General features: G+C 43.4%; 1 protein-coding gene and 1 long non-coding RNA gene across 12 annotated transcripts in view; both read right to left on the bottom strand.

The window, feature by feature from the left end:
- Positions 1-19,952, bottom strand: part of NCALD (neurocalcin delta) — a 445,133-nt gene that overhangs the window by 228,085 nt on the left and 197,096 nt on the right. The window lies entirely within an intron of this gene.
- LOC110260427 lies at positions 14,765-16,488 on the bottom strand. The gene is made up of 2 exons (XR_002343692.1): positions 15,455-16,488; positions 14,765-15,096 (listed from the first exon to the last, which is right to left on the bottom strand). It is a non-coding gene; the product is annotated as an uncharacterized LOC110260427 (long non-coding RNA).

Below are 19,952 nucleotides of genomic sequence, written 5' to 3'. Positions count from 1 at the left end.
ATAAATTCAACTTTCATCATGATCCAAAATGTCCGGAAACACTCATTTTCTATTTGGGAGGTTTTACAGAACTGATTATGACTAAAAAGCATCATGCTCTGCTCCTTTTTATCAGGAACCTCATTGACAAAGCCATTTACTTTTTACGAAGACAAATGAATACGGTGACTCTGATTAGAAGCCCAACAGCATCAGTTCATGAACCAGACTCTGAACACAGTATCTGGGGCAGGACAGTTGTCCCAGCTAATACAGGAGTGGCCCAGGGAGCTAGGGCTGCATCACCCCAGAGGAGACCCCAGTGGGGCACACATGATGAATACAGCTGACAGAGGCAATATGCGGGGTCCCTAGACCCTAAGGGTGAGCATTAGCTCCTCCCTCCCAGCAGCTTAATTAGCCTTCAAACAGGAAGGTGGTCATTTTGTTACAATGTACTGGATATGAGAGGTGGCTTCCCATCAGGCTGTTTCCTCTGAAGTATCTGAAACTGGTAACCATTTTTGAGAGGTTTGTTTTGTTTTGTTTTGTTTTTTTTAATCAGGCCCCCCTGCTTTGTAGCTAACTGAACCAGAGACCAGTGCATGACACGAAGGCTGTATTTACAGGCTGCCCTGTGAGTGCCCTGTCCAATACCACCAGAGTGGATTCTTCTCTGGTTGAAGAATTTAAATGCAAGACAGATAGAGAATAGAGACAGCAGGAGTTCCCATTGTGGCTCAGAGGGTTAAGAACCTGACTAGTATCCATGAGGACGTGGGTTCATGCCCTGGCCTTGCTCAGTGGGTTAAGGATCCGGCATTGCCCTGAGCTGTGGTGTAGGTCGCAGACACAGCTGGGATCTGGCGTTGCTGGGACTATGGGGTAGGGCGGCAGCTGCAGCTCCGAATCAACCTCTAGCTTGGGAACTTCCATATGCTAAAAAGAAAGAAAAGAAAAGAAAGACAGACATCAGAGAAGCAGAAAGAGATGCAGTAAAATGAAGTAACATCAAGAGCCAATAGGTTGGAGTAGGGGATGGGCAGATTGAAGTTGATCACAAGGAACCTCTCCCAATTTAAAGAACTATTTAACGAAAAGCAACGGCACGCTAGCTTTTCTCCTGTTCCCCACCGCCAGGTCCATCCCCTGCTTCCCGGGCCCCAGGCGACGGCCCTCTCCCAGTCATCACGGGGCTCCCCGGCTCTCCGGCTCCCCAAGGAGCTGCGCCACGGGAGTCCCAGCAGGAGAGCAAAGGGAAAGAGACAAATGTTGGGGTGTCTCTTCGTCTTTCCTCCTTGCCTGCTCTGTGCTCCTAGTAGGGACCCCATCCCTCTACAGGCATGCCACCCGCCCCCCATCCCGTCCTCAGCCCTTCCACAGCCCCCAGCTCCCCGACTCCAGCTCTTACCTTCAGGCCCAAGCGTGGCAACAGCTCCTCGCTGTTGCTGGTCCCAGGAACTGTTGGTTTCCCTGCTCCCGCCCCACATCTCTCTAAACAATCCTCTCATTAAATTTCCTTGCAACTCCCAGCCTGGGAGCCTCTTCTTTCAGTTGGGGGCTGAGGTGAGAGAGACCACAAAACGAAGGAAGCGCCTGTGGGACTCACGGAGCAAGGTTCACGCTCTGCACGACGTGAACTCAGCGGCTTTGACGCTCCTCCTCACGCGTCTTTTCCCAGAATCCTCCTCACCTGAGCTGAGTTAAGCAGCCCCTGCTGAGCCTCCGCGATCTACTTCTCAGGGCAGGGAGTCACCCACAGGCCTTTCCTGTTAGGACGTTCACTCCGCCAAGGGTGTTTTACACAAGCATTTAGCGAGCCTACTATGTGCCAGGCATCATGCTAGGCCCCGGAGGTCAACTGACAAAGAGAAAAGCATCCGTCTTTGCCCTCGTGAACCTTATAATGGTCCGGGGGCGGGGGCGGTGGGCAGGTGCTGAAGGGGGGCTGGGAGCTGACAGCCCCTCCACTGCAGGCTCTGGGGCCAGGCTGCCTTTGGGGGTTCCTGGCCCCACTAGTCATGACCTTAAGCAACTGACTTCACTTCTCTGGGCCTCAGGTCTCCTATTTCAAAGGGGGATGATAATATCTATAGAACCCGTTTCCCAGCGTTGTTCTGAGGATTAGATGGACTTGGGTGTAAAGTGCTTAGAACTGGGCGTGGCCATTACCACGTGCGCATCAGGTGTTAATTATCATCAACTAACCTTCCAGTGAACAATATGCATAGTTCCTCCTGCTTTCCAGGACTAAGTGTTCAGAGTAAGGTGAGATACATAGAAATAGATTTCTTACTACAGACCCACCTTGTATAAAGTACTTATATTCATAACTCTCCCCAAATAAAATTCATATGTGAATAGAACTTTCATTTAGCAAAGAGCTTTCATTGTCTCCTGTCCTTGTTCCAACAACTCGACGAGCCAGGAGATTTGCTTTCTCATCCAAGAAATCAAGAAAATTACCCAAGGTCATAGAGAAGGTAAGGAATGGGATTAGGATTTGAACCCCAGTTTTCTGATTCAAGGTTCATAAATGGATACACTTTTTTTTTTTTTTTTTTCTTTTTAGGGCCACACCTGTGGCATGTGGAAGTTCTCAGGCCAGGGGTTGAATCGGAGCTGCAGCTGCCGGCCTACACCACAGCCACAGCAACAGCAACATGCGATCTGAGTGACCTACACAACAGCTTGAGGCACCACTGGATTCTTAACCCACTGAGCAAGGCCAGGGATCGAACCCTCAACCTCATGGATACAAGTTGGGTTCTTAACCCACTGAGCTACAATGGGAACTCCTACAGATCATCTTTCTCCCTTCTTCCCCAGCTTGGAAATACATTTGTACATCCCTGTCCTGATAGTACTCCAGAATATTTCCATTCAATTTTGAGAGGATTCTCACTGGCAAAACCTTTTTCTGCTACTGTAGCTGCATATGCCCAGTGTGTTAGAGAGGCGATGGGTCAGAAAATTGAGGATGGGCATGTCATCACTGTTCACACATTCTTGTCCTCAGTCTTCCTATCAGATGGGACGCTCCAGTGGTCAGCCAACATTTGGAAAACATGAAAGAGCTGATCCAACCATGAGTTACAGCGTATCTTCCTCACTTCTCCTATTTCCAATGAACTCATGGGAAAAGAATGAAGGCAGTCAAAATGGACCAGGTAGATTGTATTTTGTATTCTTTTGCATTCTGACTTAGTGTAAGAAAATCCAGCTTGTTAGTATGCATTATGCATTCATGTGTGTGTGTGTGTGTGTAGCCAAATGATTCCTATGCTCAGATTTAGATCAAAATAGTGATGCTATATATATTGAAAGACTCTGAAGAGGTACATGATTTCTGAAAATGTGTCTGTGTTTATGGACACAACATTGAGTCAGAAAGGGTTATTCTGTAGCTGACATTGTGTTGCAACAGCCAGCCAGACTGAGAAGTGAGTCACCACCCCGTCAGGCATTTCATACAAAGTTTCTTTCCTTGGTGTCTCTGGGCAACAAGGGGCTCTGGGAAGCGCCTAATTAAAGCCAGAGGAGCTGAAGAGGGAAAGAAGGCTGATCATTAAGGTGTCAAGAAGAAGCCAGGTGGGAATGATGATGGATTGAAAACATGCATTTAGCCTTACTCTCTCCCCAAACACCAAGAAAATGACAGTAAAAGGATTTTACTACAGGCATAAACCCACAAGGACCAAGGAAATGCAAAAAGAGACAAAAGCAATGGAATTTGGGAAGCTGGGAAGCAGATGGCCAAGTGGTCACTGACTTAACAAACCTGGAAGGATGAATCCTAAAGTGGTGGTGGGAAAGGAGAGAAGCAACCAGACTTACACTGCATGACCCCCCAAATGGTTCCAGATTTGGTGGGACCAGGGGTTTCTGGAAGAAGGGGTTGATGCTGGCACTAAAAGCTAGAGGATTAACTGCAAGTCTTCTCTAGTGACTGTTAGATGCCCAGACATCCCTCCAATGTTGCTGCAGGAGAGCTGGGGCCCATTTCACTGTCTTCTGAGGTCTTCACCCCTCCCTCTGCCCCATGACTTTGTAGTTGGTCCCACCAGAGAGAGAACATGCATTTCTGCCTCACTGATGCTGTGTTTGGCCAGTGGAGTGTGGGCAGGCGTGACAGTGGACGAGCTCTGAGCTGAGGCCTTAAAAGACACTGTGTTTCCATTTGCCCCCATTGCAGTTCTGCTGTGGCTGGGAGAGGCTACGCTCCCAGAAGCCACTGGTCCAAGGAGAACAAAGGATGTGGAACAAATGGAGCTGATCTAAGTTCACAGCCCGGGGCCCAGCCCAGCCCTGCCCAGCTGACCTGCAGTCACAGAACAGGAAACAGGGCTAGTTGCTATAATATGCCACCAATATTTTTTGGTCATCTGTTCCTCAGCATAGTTGGCTGAGATGGTAATATATCCATATAAGCAGATGTTATTATAATAAAACTAAAGTATATGCTATTCGCAGTAGGGATAGCTGAAATATAAATATGTATTTTATACATTGCATTATATTTTATCATTGCAATAAATAAAATATATTTTATATTTAAATATATTTATAAAATATGTTATGCGTTATATAAAATATACATATAATATATATATTATGTATAAAATATATTTTTATATATTGCAATAATTATTTTATACATTGCTATATTTTTATATTGTAATATATTTTGTGTATCTAAAAATATGTTGCAATATATATTCTTATATTGATAGAAAAAAGCAAGGAGATTTCTAGGCAGAAGGTTGACAGAGGTGACTGGAGCTTCCTTAGCAATCTTGGGCCAAAGCGCATAAGGAGTGGGCAAATATGCAAGGATTTGGAGGGAGGCCATGCTATGTGGACGTGTGGGAGATGGCCCATGTGGGAGGAGGGAGGCTGGACTCAGGACATAAACCTGAGCACAGACCTCACACTCCCACTTCCCTTGACTGGGGCTTCAGTGATGTTTCTAGCTTGATATGGAGGCATCTGAGTTTGACAAGGTGTCTGTGCCTGCCACTGGGCATGGCCAGAACATGCTGGAACTGGTCACTCCAAAACATTCTGTCATATCATATTTTAACCTTCTTGGCAGTGTCTAATACTCAGCAAATGTTTCTTTCTTTTTTTCTTTTTTTTTTCCTTAGGCCACACTCACAGCATATGGAAGTTCACAGGCTATGGGTCCAATCAGAGTTGCAGCTGCTGGTGTACACCACGGCCCCAGCAACATGGGATCCAAGCCACGTCTGCAACCCACACCACACCTCACAGCCATGCCCAATCTTTAATCCACTGAGCGAAGCCATGGATCACCCCACGTCCTCGTGGATACTAGTTAGATTTGTTCCCACTGTGCCATGACAGAAACTCCCAGTAAATGTCTCTTGAACAAATAAATGATCTTAAACAAGTCATCCCTGTGATTTTAATTTCCTTGGTTCCTTCCAATGATAAGCTCCCACGAAGGATATTTGTTCTAATCCTCGAGCTATGGGGAGGCCTGGGAACGTGTGGGAGCTGATGGTCAGCATTAGACTGTCCCGCAGGCATCCGCTGCTAGGAACCAAGTGGTCAGAACCCTCCAAGCTGAGCCCTGCTTCTCCCAAAGTCAGGGCCCCTCAGCCAAGCTTGACTAAACCAGAGAGAAGAAAAGGATAAGATAGTTTCTGTACTGTTTAAAGGCCTTAGAAATTACCAGCTACCAAGAAATTTTTTGTCAGTTCAGCAAAAAGGAGCAAGGTCTTCCTAGAGCAGTGTCAGATCCAAGCACCCCTTAGCATCTCTGGAAGATGCGGGCAGGAGGAAGTGGGAACTGGTGCTGCATGGATCTGGGAGGAAGCCCCAGACAGCCGCCCGTCATCATCCTCTATTCCTCAGGCAACTGAGGATGTCAGGTGACGGTGATGAAAAGAATGCAAATGTAAATTCTGAGTCTATAAAATGAAACCACTTAACAGCTCACATCCTCATATGCTCATCTCTTAAGCTCCGTAGGCTTGACTCACACTAGACCAGCTGAAAATCGACCAGGCTTAGCCACTGCCTGTCTTTTGCCAAGCTCTGCCATCATTCTCAACTTGCGATCGCACCTTCCACAGAGCCTGGGAAGGCAGAGCCATGCTTCCTCTTGCCCACTGGTTTCCATGGCTGTAGGCTCCAGGCAAAGCCACTCCAGCAATGCTGATTAGACACGCTTCAGCCCTCATGTAGGGAGAAACATTCCTGATGTCCACACCCCTGGGCCACCTCCCTAGCCCATCTCTGATCACAGCTGCAGAGCACACCTGTGATCATCAGTCTCATGAGGGGGACCCCTCAGCAGCTCCAGAAACACAAAGAGGCTGAAGGCAGAGCTGAACACCTCCCGTGCCCTGGAGAAGAGGCAGGAAGGAAGCCGGGGAGACGTCCGGCATGCATGTTGTGCTGATGCCAGGGACTGCAGTGCGGATGGCACTGAGAGGTTTCCTGGGGCTGAGTTTTCCCAGGGTGCTAAGGGAGCAAAGAGACCTCCACCTTGTCAAGATAAGAGACCAGCTCTCCAGGCAGACTTGCCACCTGCCAGCTGGGTGGACGTCTCTGACAGAACTGGCTGTCAGGAGGCAGCAGAAAGACTCTTCTTTCTAGAAATCACACCTTCTCTTTCCCAATTTCCCTTCTGTCTTCCTTCTCTCTTTCACCTCCACAATTTTTGAGGAAGTTGGGTGACAGCATAAGCTGGAGCTCTCTAATGAGCCTGGATTTCTTTCAGGAATTCTGCTGCTGCTGGCTCAGGGCACTGATTTCTCAAGAAGGGGAGGGGCGCTGTCAGGGCCATCATGCACCACACTTGGAAGGATGACGGCATCTCTTCCAACCTGAGGTAGATGTGGGGCCACGGCTGCCCCTCTGTCACCCGTTCCATCTGTCATCCAATGAAGCACAGCCACTGCTGATGGTGCTGTGGTCCTCAATCTGGGAACATCCGACTGCTGGCTCTTTCCCCAACTTGAAGAGCATCAGAGGAAGCACAAGGTTGCCCCAGACCCCCAGCAGTTTTCACGACATAAACTAACAGTCATTTGGTGGCTATTAGGAACCCTGCTTTAATCCAACCATCTCTGCCAGCATCTCTCTTGTCTCCTATTTAGAGAGACACTGAGAGTCAGACAGAAATCTGCTTTGCAATAAGCAGTCTGTAAAATAAAATGTCAGGACAGTTATCACTCTGCCCTCTTCAAGAGCTGGAGTAATCTTATCATTTTGAAATGAAAGATCTCAAACCTCAAGGAGTTCCTGCAATAACAACCATTTAAAAGAACCACTCAGGTAGAGAAACAAGGCTTGGTCCAGAGTCTTGTTCAAGGCAGGCACTAGAAAAACACTCACTGCATTTGATGCGATGGAAGAAGGGTAGCTCAGGTTCTGGTGCTTTTTATGAAATGACTGTGTGGATTTTAGAGGGCACAGCCATCTTTGCCTTGCAGCATTGTGGCAGACTTACCTTTTGTTTTGATGTAGAGGGTCTTGGCATAATCAAACCTGGAAGACTATTTGTAAAATACCTGCCCTGTGCTTATGCTTCTGGTCAAAAACTTTCAATGGCTCCCTACTGCCAATGGATTTAAGTACTGTCCATTCAACCATGTCCATAATCTGACTCCATTAGCTCTTGGCTGCCTGTGTCCTTCTACGTCCTTCTCTCCCGCATGCTCTGAGTCACATTAAGGGGCAGGTCAGCCAGACATCCAGTCCATAAAAAGGTACATAACAAAAAGAACGCAAATAAATGCCAACAACACATCCATTCTCTGTATAAAGCCTTAGGCATTCAACAGGACAGGATGCGGCAGAGGCTGGGGGTCTACAAGCTTGGTGTAAAGGACTGAGAGGTCCAGGGAGAGACAATCTGAGAAAGGAAGGCAGAGAAGGGGAAGGCTGAATGTGGGAAGGGAAAAAATGGAGAGAGAACCCAGCAGGTGCAAGGTGGAGAACCAAGGCTTGAGAAAAGAGCCCAATAATTTCAAATCGAAGGATTTAAACTTTTCCCTTGTCTCCTCTTTGAAATGGTACGTAACACTAGATCACATAATCTGTAAGCCAGGCAGTGTTGTGATTTGTCTCTCCCCTTCTCAAAATTGCTAGTTTTGATATCATATTTTTCTTTGGATGATTTCCTGTTTTTATTTTATGTTTGCTTTTACTGGTGAGCTTTCTCTTTGTAATTTTCTTTTTTCTATGGGTGACCTTTTCTTTTCTGCCTAGAGAAGTCATTTGTTTAGCATTTGTTGTAAAGCTGGTTTGGTGGCATTAAATTCTTTTTGCTTTTGCTTGTCTGTAAAGCTTTTGGTTTTTCCATCAAACCTGAATGAGAACCTTGCTTAGTAAAGTATTCCTTCATCACTTTAAATATGTTGTGCCACTTCCTTCTAGCCTGCAGTTTATGCTGAAAAATCAGCTGATAACCTTATGAGGTTTCCCTTGTATGTTATTTATGGGTTTTTTTTCCTTTTGCTTATATTTTCTCTGTCTTTAATTTTTCTCAGTTTGATTAATATGTATCTTGGCATGTTCCTCCTTGGGTTTATCCTGTATGGGACTCTCTGTACTTCCTGGACTTGAGTGAATGTTTCCTCTACTATGTTAGGGAAATTTTCAGTTATTATCTCTTCAAATATTTTTTCAGGCCCTTTCTCTCTCTCTTCTCCTTCTGGGACCCCATGATGTGAATATTGGCACATTTAATGTTGTCCCAGAGGCCTCTTAGATTGTCCTCATTTCTTTTCATTTTATTTTCTTCATTCTATTCCACAGAAGTGATTCCCACCACTCTATCTTCCAGCTCACTTATCCATTCTTCTGCTTCATGTATTTTGATATTGATTTCTTCTAATATATTTTTCATTTCAGTTATTGTATTGTTCACTTTATTTGTTCTTTAAATCTTCTAGCTCTTTGTTAAACACCTCTTTTCTTCATCTTTATCTCCATTCTTTTTTTGAGATCTTGGGTCATCCTGACTATCATTACTCTGAACTATTTTTCAGGTAAATTGTCTATCTCCCCTTAATTTAGTTGTTTTGTGGGTTTTTATCTTGTTCCTTCATCTGAAACATATTTCTCTGTCGTCTCATTTTGTCTCACTTTTTGTGTTTGTGGTATTTCCTTAGGCTGCAAGATTTTAGTTCCTCTTACTTCTGGTGTCTGCCCCCTGGTAGGTAAGTTGGTCCAGGGGCCTATGCAGGCTTCCTGGTGGGAGGGGCTGGTGCCTGCCCACTGGCAGGTGGAGCTAAGTCTTGTCCCTCTGGTGGGTAGGGCTGAGTCAAAGGGTGTATATAGAGGTGGCTGTGAGGTCATTATGGAGTGTTGTGGAATAATGCAACACTTTGTTCAGGACAGAACAGTTTCTACCTAGAAAATTCCTAGGTGAATGACCCCACTTCTTACTTGCCCATATGGGTCATGCCACATGGAAACTAGAAACATCCCCATCCCTGAGGGCCTCTTCATTTCCCCTGACCTCTCCTGGCTTGTCTACCCTCTGCTTTTCCTTTCCTTCATGACCTATCCTCCTCATTTCCCCTTTTCCTCATTCTCTCTCTCTCTCTCTTTCTCTCTTACTCTCTCCCTTTCCCTTTCCATCTCTCTCTCTCCCTCTGTTTCTTGCTCATCAGAGAAAAACAATCGCACTTAGAGGAGGAGCAATCATCTTCCTCCCTCGGTCTAAAGGATGGCTAAGTTTTTCTGCACTCACAATCAATAGTGACTTGATTGAGAAAGGAGAAAAAAAGAGGACAGAGAAGAGGAGAGAGAATTGGGGCCATAATTCTTTCCCCATAGTGCTCTGGGTAGGCCCTGCACCTGAAATGAAACCTACCTGCCACTCCTGACAAGACAAGTAAACTGAAAGACCAGAACTTTTGCTACAGATAATATAGAAACTAGACTCACCACCATCACCATAAATCTGAATACTGAGCACTGACCATGGGCCAGGCATGGTTCCAGAGTAACAATTAATGTTTTCAAAAATGATTAATCCAGGAAGGTTAGCCCTTGCTCCAGTAAGTGACAGAGCTAGGACAAGGAGTCCTGTCTCTGAAATAGTCTATCTACAGCTTCATCCAAGGCCTTGATCCTCTCTGATCCTCAGTTCTTTATTGGCAAAATGAAGCTTAGAACCATGTCCCAAGGTAACACAAACAGCCTATAAAGGAGCCAGGATCTGGCCCAGATCATGTGACTCTGAGCCCAGAGATCTTTCATCCTCACAGCTCCCTCTGTCCTCTTTCAAATCACCGCTGTCTCTTGTTATGATGAGACATCATAATGCTATGAGAGAGAAGAAAAATTTTAAAGAAAAGGTTTCCCCATATGCCTCATATAGTTAATTAAATGGGGATTTAGAGACGGAACAATCAAATCCCTAGACCTAGTTTTATGTTTTTAATGGGAAGGAAGACATGGATTCTCGGGAAACAAGGGAAGTGCTTTCTATGGATCCCCAACCCTTACCCTTTTATGGAGAAGGCCAATATGAATACACACAACCTCACAAAAAATTTAGACTGACTGGGCTATGTCAGAGGCCACACAGAACAAAAGTAAGCTGAAGCACAAGAAGGTTATCCTTATGGAAAAAAATCCTAGTGATTAATAATTAGAACGCTGAAATATCGGGGATCTAAAATTGGGCTTTACTCCATTTATTCATTTAGCAAATACAGGCAGTAAGTTAAGGGATCCAGGAGATAAAAAGTTTAATAACACAGCAGTCTCTGTCCTTAAGAAATCCAGGCTCACATACTTACCAAAACTTCCAGTAAAACAAAAATTAATGCCTTAGAAACCAAATCATTTTTAATATAGCTTCAGTTTAATGAAATATGACAATCATGGAGGAAATGGCTTTACACAGAGGTAGCAAAATCATAAGTTTGTGCTTTAATATATAACTGATTTTAAAAATCAAGAAAATATTGGGACATTTGACAAAATTTATATCTAGAATATGAATTAGATAGTATTCCTACATTAATGTTAAATTTCCTAGATGTATCATCTGGTTATGTAAGAGAATGTGCTTGATCTTAGAAGATACACACACAAGTATTTAAGGGTAACAGAGTGTGATGCCTCCAAGGAATCCAAAATGTAAATGTATATAGAATCTTAGTAATGGAATAGAACTATTTGTACTACACTTGAAAATTTTCAGTAAGTTTAAAATTATATTACAATTTAAAAGCATCCCCAAACCCCTACAATGATATAATGGATAAACCCCAGATACTAATGGAGCATCACCTAATCCCAAAGAGGCTCCTCCTGACTGCTGCTGCCCCCAAGTCATGATTTTTCTCATCTTCTGCAACAAAAACACAGGAAAATCTCAGGCTGGTTGCATGCCAAGCATGGGAAGGTAACATGTTTTAGAATGTGAGTCAAATGACCATGTTTAAATGAGCCAACACAAACCAGTTTTTTGGAGAGTTTATCTAAACACAGCTGGTAGAGAGAGACACCTTAATCAGAGTGGGAGGGTCCAAGTCATAAAAATCATTAACCCCCAATCATCCTTAGGCTAAGCTGCTGTAGCAAACATATATCAAAGGCAATGTCTTTGAAACTTACAGCAATATAAGTATGTATAGGTATACTTTGTATATATATATGTTGTGGGCAGGAGGGAAAGAAAGGAAGGAGAGAGAAGGAGTTCCCATTGTGGTGCAGCAGAAATGAATCTGACTAGTATCCATGAGGATGTGGGCTCCATCCTTGGCCTCGTCAGTGAATCGGGGACCCGGTATTGCCATGAGCTGTGGTGTAGATTGCAGGTGTGGCTCGGATACCACATTGCTGTGGCTGTGGTGTAGGCCAGCAGTTGCAGCTCTGATTTCACCCCTAGCCTGAGAACTTCCATATGCCACAGTTACAGCCCTAAAAAGAAAAAAAAAAAAAAAAGAAAGGAAGGAAGGAAGGGAAGGAGGGAGAGAGAAAAACATCTACTATGGATTATAAAACCATGTTTACTTGAATGTCAGACAAGAAAGAATATGGACCAACAGTTCAACTGTGTATTCCCCTACTTAGCATAGGACTGAGCAAGAAAAATGATGGAAAGAATATTCCTTAGAAGGCAGAAAACCCTTTCACCTAACCCACACCATCAAGCCCCAGCAGGAAAGATATGATCATGTCACATGTGACATTACGCTTTATTCTCACTTCTTTATTCTCACATTTTACCCAGAGTTCATTGTGCAGCTTAATAAACTATAGAAACACTAACTGGGGGAAAGCTAAATTCTGAACAAGCTGTATTTAAATAAAAATGTCATGTTTTTTTCCCCCAAGAAAGAAATGAAAACAGGGAAGTTTTCTTTCTTAATGAATCTCAGCAATAAACACAGACACTATTGTTAACCCACCAAGACTGATGAAATCCATTTTGATTCCTGAATTATTGAAAGGGATATAGTGCTAGTATACTCTAAATTCTAATTAAACAAACAAGGGGGAAATTTTTAAAATGAACAATGCAATCAAATGTAGACATTCTATTTAGACACAGTAATGTTAGCATAACCAGGGAGTTAAAAGAAGAGAAGAGAAAATAATTATTAAACAGATGGGTGGTGAAAAGAAAAGTTGGTATTTTTTAACACACAAGGCCTTAATCTGAAGCCAAGCAGAGATGAAAATAAATAAGAAGTTGCCCTCCACAGCCAAGGAGCAGCCTACAGGAAATCAAGTGAAATCAATGTAAAATACTGAATGCAGTTAAAATGAACCTAGTATCCTGATGCCAAGTGAAATATTAAAGCAAGCTCCCTATTTTTAGGGCTTTGTATCTTGATGGTTGTATGATGAATCCGGATGTGTCTTGGCAAACTCACCAGCAGCCTGGAGGATATTTGTTTTCCTACCAGAAATAGTTGGAATCTCTTAAACCGTGGAATGGACATAAAGTGATCAGAGCACTTGAGGAATCTGACTCAACCACTTAATCAGGAAGATCAGTCAGGGGCTCAAGGCCAACGGCCTGACACCTTGTCTGGCCATAGAGGAACCTGCTGGAACACAGTGATGCAATCAAAAGATTAGACAGCACTTTGCAGTCTGCAAGGCACATTATACAGATGCACTGAGAAAAAGTGGGACATTCCAGAGCTGAGACCTTACGAGGCTGTCAGAATGGATCCCCCAGGCTGAAATCTGGTGGGTCAAGGCATCCCCCAGCAGAAGTCCCCACTTAGAAACTGGAAAATTCCTCCACTACCACCTGAAAGATGTGCATTTGTCCACCAGAAACATTTTTCTCCTTCCGTCATGGGACCCAGCTTTGCCCAGACTATTTTACCTCTGTGTCAGACTATCTTCAAATTCTAGCATGATCCTACATGGGGCAAATTTTACCTCCCTGGACTGCAGTCACCTCAGCTATAAAATGAGAGGGTTGGGCCTAGTGATCTCCAAAGGCCTGTGAAGTTCTAAAAATGGAAATTACAATGAGAAATTCTGGATTCCAAACCCAGAGAAACTAATTCTGGGCCTTCTACAGTCTCGGCCATTGGTGCTAGCAATCAACACATGTACATCTGGCCAAATCTCACGATTATGTCTAGTTGGCCAAAGATGGGCCCATGGCCTCCCCAACAGCTCTAAGAAAGTCTATAACCCTGTCACCATAATCTCAGGATGCTTGTGGATATTTACTTTTAGAGCATAATTGGTCAAATAAACTGGAGCTTAGTTAACGACACCACTGAACATAGGGAGCAGTTCAGTGCAAGAAGGGACTTTCTTGGAACTCATTCAAAGGAGCTGTGTCATTAAAGGACTGAGAAGGATAAATTACATAGATGTTTTTACCAGCTTAAAGAATGAGAAGAGTAGTTAATAGGTATTGACCATTTACCATATGCCAGGACCTATTCTAGGGTTGTTGCCTGATTATCTCACTAATTTCTCCTCTCAACCCTGTAAAATGGATGGTCATCCCCCAGGAGCTCAAAGAGATGACAAAGATAGGCCTAGAGAGCAGAGTTCCCATTGTAGCTCGGAAGTAATGACCTGACTAGTATCCATGAGGACATGGGTTCAATCACTGGCCTCGCTCAGTGGGTTAAGGATCGAGTGTTGCCATGAGCTGCAGTGTAGACTGAAGACGTGGCAGGGATCCAGCATTGCTGTGGCTGTGGTGTAAGCCGGCAGCTGCAGCTCCGATTCAGCCCCTAGCCTGGAAACCTCCATGTGTGGCAGGTGCAACCCTAAAAAGAAAAAAAAAAAAGAGTCCAAAGAGGATAAATAATTTACCCACGGAGGCCCAGAGCTAGAATTTGAGCCCAGGCACTCTGGTTTCAGAGCCATCATGCTTCAAACAAGGTTTTGTTTTAAATACAACTGTATAGCATATGAGGGATATTAGTCTCTTGACTTTCTAGTCAGCTTTTATCTAATTTTTTTTTTCATTTTCTGCTGTGCCCATGGCATATGCAAGTTCATGAGCAGGGATTGAATCTGAGTCACAGCTGCAACCTATGCCACAACTGCAGCAATGCTGGATACTTAACCCACAGCACCCCAGCAGGAACTCCCTATGTAATTTTTAAAACATTCACAAGCATATGGAAAAGTTGTGGAAACAATACATTTGAACCACTTGAAGTTAAGTTGCTGACATTCTGCCTCATCAGCTCAATGAGTGCTTCAGTGTATTTATTCTATAACCACCATACAACCATCAAAATCTGATAATTAGCATTGAAACACTGCTGTCATCTCAGCCTCCGACCCATGGAGGTTTACCCATTTGTTCCAGTCATGTGTTTTCTAGCAAAAGGAACCAGTTCAGAACCACAGGTTGCATTAATTGTCATGGCTCTTTAGTCTCCTTCAATGTGCAACCACTTCTAAATCATCCTTCACTTTTACAACCTTGGCAATTTTTTTTAAGATTATAGCTTAGTTGTTTTTTTTGGTTTTTTTGTTTTTGTTTTGTTTTTCCTTTTTTTTTTTTTTTTTTAGGGCCACACCTGTGACAGATGGAGGTTCCCAGGGTAAGGTCGAATTGGAGCTATAGCTGCCAGCCACAGCCTCAGACACAGCAATACCAGATCCAACCATGTCTGCAACCTACACCACAGCTCATGGCAACGCAGGATCCTTAACCCACTGAGCAAGGCCAGGGATCGAACCTGCAACCCCATGGTTCCCAGTTGGATTCGTTTCCACTGCACCACAATGGGAGCTCCTACAGGTTAGTTATTTTCAAGAATGGCCCTTTGGAGTTCTCGTTGTAGCGCAGTTGTTAACGAATCCAACTAGGAACCATGAGGTTGCAGGTTCGGTCCCTGCCCTTGCTCAGTGGGTTAACAATCCGGCGTTGCCGTGAGCTCTGGTGTAGGTTGCAGATGTGGCTCAGATCCTGCTTTGCTGTGGCTCTGGCGTAGGCTGGCGGCTACAGCTCCGATTAGACCCCTAGCCAGGGAACCTCCATATGCCGCGGGAGCGGCCCAAGAAATGGCAAAAAGATAGAAAAAAAAAAAAAAAAAAAGAATGGCCCTTTGATTTCAGGTTTTCAGATGCAGACTCCTGATTAGATTTGGGTTGCACTTTTTTGGCAGGAATATCACAGAAGTGATGCTGTGTTCTTCTCACTGCTCTTACAAGATAGCACATAATTTTGATGTGTTCCATTACCGGTCACTGGAGAAACCTGGCAGACCCACCCATGTAAATTACTCTTTTGGGGTAAATTATTTCATAAGAAGGCACTATGAGACCATGTAACTATCACATTGCTCAAGAAAAATTCCAGTTATTTGTTTGAATATAGACTCACAGATTCCTGTTTTATTCATGAGGTTACAACCTGTTACTTTTTTTAGCTCAAAATATCCTTGATTTGGCCAGTGGGCAACCTTTAAGCCAACATCCATGCTCTTTTGACATATTCCATCATTCTTTGAGTACCTTCTTACTTTGGGGCACAATATTATGTTCCAGGTTCATCTTGTACTTTCCCTGCACTAGCTCTGGAAGCAGCCACTTCTCCAAGGAGCCCTGGTTTTTTCTGGTGAAACGTGGTATTTAGAAAACAACACAAGGGCACTCAGTGGGCTCATAATAACTGCTCATTGCTTTTACTGTCCTCCCTGCCCCCCGTGTAGACATCCTCTTCACCCCTCTCTGGCTTCAATACCTATGACTGTGCAGATAATCTCTTCACCCAACTTGGGCTCCAACATCCTGCCTGAGCCACCTCAGCACTCCTCCTCTGTTTACTCAATGCCCACCTTCCTCTCCTATCTAATGGCCTTTGGACTGGATTGTTCAGAAGGACAGGGAAGGAGGAATGAGCCTGCCTTTACATCATCAGATTTGCTCATTCTTTCTGGTAGAAATACCAAAAGAGCTCCTAGACTATTAACTTCCATTTTCTGTACACTTCCATTGAGATGCACCAGTGCCCATCACATTGTTCTTTTTTTTTTTTTTTTTTTTTTTTTTTTGGTTTTTAGGGCCACACACTTGGCACATGGAAATTATGGAGGTTCCCAGGCTAGGAATCAAATCGGAGCTATACCTGCTGGCCTACACCACAGCCACAGCAATGCCAGATCCGAGCCGTGTCTGTGACTTACACCACAGCTCACGGCAACACTGGATCCTTAACCCACGAAGCAAGGCCAGGGATTGAACCCAAAGCCTCATGGATCCTAGTTGGATTCATTACCGCTGAGCTACAATGGGAACTCCCCACCATACTGTTCTATTGCCTTAGTCAGAGTCCAAAAATAATGGTACCACTAGACAGAACAAAATTTATTGAAGTAGCTGCTGGAAGACTTTTAATCATGAAAGTCATAGTTCTTTCATTCTTTTACAAACAAAATTCAGTGAAGCACATGGCCCCTGGCCCATTTTTCAGGGGAAAAACATTAGATTAAGCATTTAAAATTTTAAAAAGTCATTTAATGTACTAGTAAAACACTGAACTGTTTTAAATGTAGGAATGGCATGAATACAGAAAAAAAGAGAACATTACAGCATGGGATCTGGAGTTTTTCAATTCAGAACTGATACCAGCTATGCCACTAAATAACTAAATGACCTTGGGCAAGTCACAGGACCTCTGTGTACCTTAGTATCTCATTTGTAAAATGAGGAAGCGATAGAAAAGGAACAGTAATAATCATAAACTGGATCATTCTACTTCCCTGCTTTTTAACACACACACACACACACACACAGCTGCCAAAGGCTTTCACTTTTCCAAACTCCTTCCCTTGACCTTGAGGACACTTCATGGTTCTTATCTTCTTTCACTTTCACCCTCACTAAAATGGTCTGACCACCCTGACTTGATTCCAATTCTTTGAATATACCAAGCTCCTTCTCTCCTTGGGGCTTTGCACCTGCTGTTTCCTCTGCCTGAAACATACTTTTTATCACTCAGCCCTCAGCCCACATGTCACCTCCTCATTTTAAAACCATCCTCTTCCACCCCAGGCAGCCTCCATTATACTAGTCTATTTTATTTTCATCATAGCACTCATCACTGTCTGATGATCATATTTGCTGGTGTATTTCGTCATTGTCTATTGGTATAATATAAGAATATAAATGCAGTTATTCTGGTTGTATTCCCAGCATCTGGGACAGTAGTTGATACATAGTAGGCATATAATAAGTATGAATGGCATAACAAATGAACAGTAGCTTTTTATATGGCTTTATGAGTAGTAAATGAGATAATAAAATAAAATATTTATCATAGAATCTGATACATAGTAAATCAACAATTTGTGGATAATTAAAATATCAGGAGACCCAAGTCCTAGTATTGGCTCTTTCTTCAACCAGAAGGATGATTTGGGGCAAATTATAAATTCTCTGAGATTTAGTTTCTCATCTTAAATCTGTGGGAGGGGTTAGAACATCTCTAAAGTCTCTTCCAGGATTAAAATTCCATAGTTTTGCATATCTAGTGGTCAAAGTGTCCAGTCTTGCTCAACGGTAACTGAACTACTGTTGCCTTAGTGGCAACTCCAGAAGGCCAATTGTGGTGTTGCCTGAGTATTACAGTTTCCATTTGCTAATTATACTTTTAGTGCAAGTTTACTAGGGGTTTCTAAGCAACTCTGTAGAGTTCCTACATTTTCCACTGCACCGCAACTCTTTCCCTTAATTTCCAGGTGCAAAACAGTTTAACAGTCATCTGACCTGGACCATAATGAAAGACTTATCAGAACAGACCTTGGGAAAATTTCAGAAAGAGCAATAAAGGTTGGTACTTCACTCAGATATTTCTAGTGGAATGTCTGGACCCTGGATAGAAATTTACAATTCTAGAGACATCAGTTGATCTCCAAAGAGAGAGCACCTAGAAACATTATTAAAGAAGAGAACCAAACTGTGACTCATTCATGTTGTTATTTCCAAGAAAAATGTATTAGCCTACACTACCCACTCAAAAGCCCATGACGATCTCCTCAGTGACTCTGATCTCACTAAATCATCCTGCTTTATGATGATTGAGAAATGATTCCTGGCACCCTTGAGAAATGATTCCTGGGCAACAGGTTAAAAACAAAGTAATATGTCTCACAGACAAAGCTGTATCGTGGCAGAGTCTGCCAAGCTCAAGTGGGGAGCCTACATTCATCTTTTACCTTAATAGTCCAGCAGAACATATGATCTATCTGCAGAAAATAAACACAAAAGAAAAAGGATAAACATCTCTTCCCATTCGGCTTGCTCTCATTTTTTGATTGCTTATGCCAATCAAGCCAATTTGGCTGCTGTTCTGTTTGGTAACTGGTTTCAATCAAATCACTTTTAGTGCTTCCAGCAGTCTGCATCCCTGGTTAGTACCTGGAAAATCTCCTTCCATTTAATTGACTTAACAAAGTCAGTTTCCCCAGCAGGGCCAGACTTGAAAAGCATGGTTCCCTGTCATTGCTGCAAAATGTCACCAGGAGAAAGAATCCCTCTGATTTAACACTCTTGTATAACAGCAGTCACCCTTTTCTCCCACAACATGTGACAAAAATTAAGGGTTGAAGACTTGTTACCCAATGTCCCCAGACAAGCAGCAACAGCAAAGCCTTTGAGCTTGCTAGGAACTTGAAATCTAAGACACTTCTCTAGACCTACTGATTAGAATTTACTGGATTAGAATTTGCACTTACAGGATCCCCAGGTAATTGACATGCACATTAAAGTCTGAGAAGAATTAAGTTAGAATAATGCCTTCGAGGTATTTATTTCAAATGAAATAAACTTATTCCCATTCAGTTCCTATTCATTTGGGAAGAAAGAGAATAGATTATTAGGCTTGTTTGTCTTAGAGCAGTAACTGATAATTAACCCCTACGGGACTTATTGTAATGTTAGTTTGGTCTTAAATTTTATTTTCTCTTTTTATATAATAGGATTTCTCATAATGCTGGAGCAGGGTGAGAAAACCAGATGTATTAAGCAATATCCAATGGTGTCTAGTAAATTGGTTTTCTGAAGAGAAACGCTCTGATTTGAACCATTCATCATTTTCCATGGTGTAAATGCTTATTCATGTTCATTTAAAGCTATCAATGATTTTAAAACTGCATGCAACATTCCAGAAAATGTCATAACTGGCTTTCACAAACTGTTATGAACAACTCCGACACTACTGAAAGACTCTCAAAAAGGAAATCGGGAGTTCCCGTCGTGGCGCAGTGGTTAACGAATCCGACTAGGAACCATGAGGTTGCGGGTTCGGTCCCTGCCCTTGCTCAGTGGGTTAACAATCCGGCGTTGCCGTGAGCTCTGGTGTAGGTTGCAGATGCGGCTCAGATCCAGCGTTGCTGTGGCTCTGGCGTAGGCTGGTGGCTGCAGCTCCGATTCGACCCCTAGCCAGGGAACCTCCATATGCCGCGGGAGCGGCCCAAGAAATGGCAAAAAGACGAAAAAAAAAAAAAAAAGGAAATTGCCTTCCAAGTCAT

Source organism: Sus scrofa, chromosome 4, assembly GCF_000003025.6.
Source record: "Sus scrofa isolate TJ Tabasco breed Duroc chromosome 4, Sscrofa11.1, whole genome shotgun sequence".
Lineage (NCBI taxonomy): Eukaryota > Metazoa > Chordata > Mammalia > Artiodactyla > Suidae > Sus > Sus scrofa.
The sequence above is the reverse complement of the archived record's forward strand: the minus strand, read 5'-3'. Positions and strand labels throughout refer to the sequence as shown.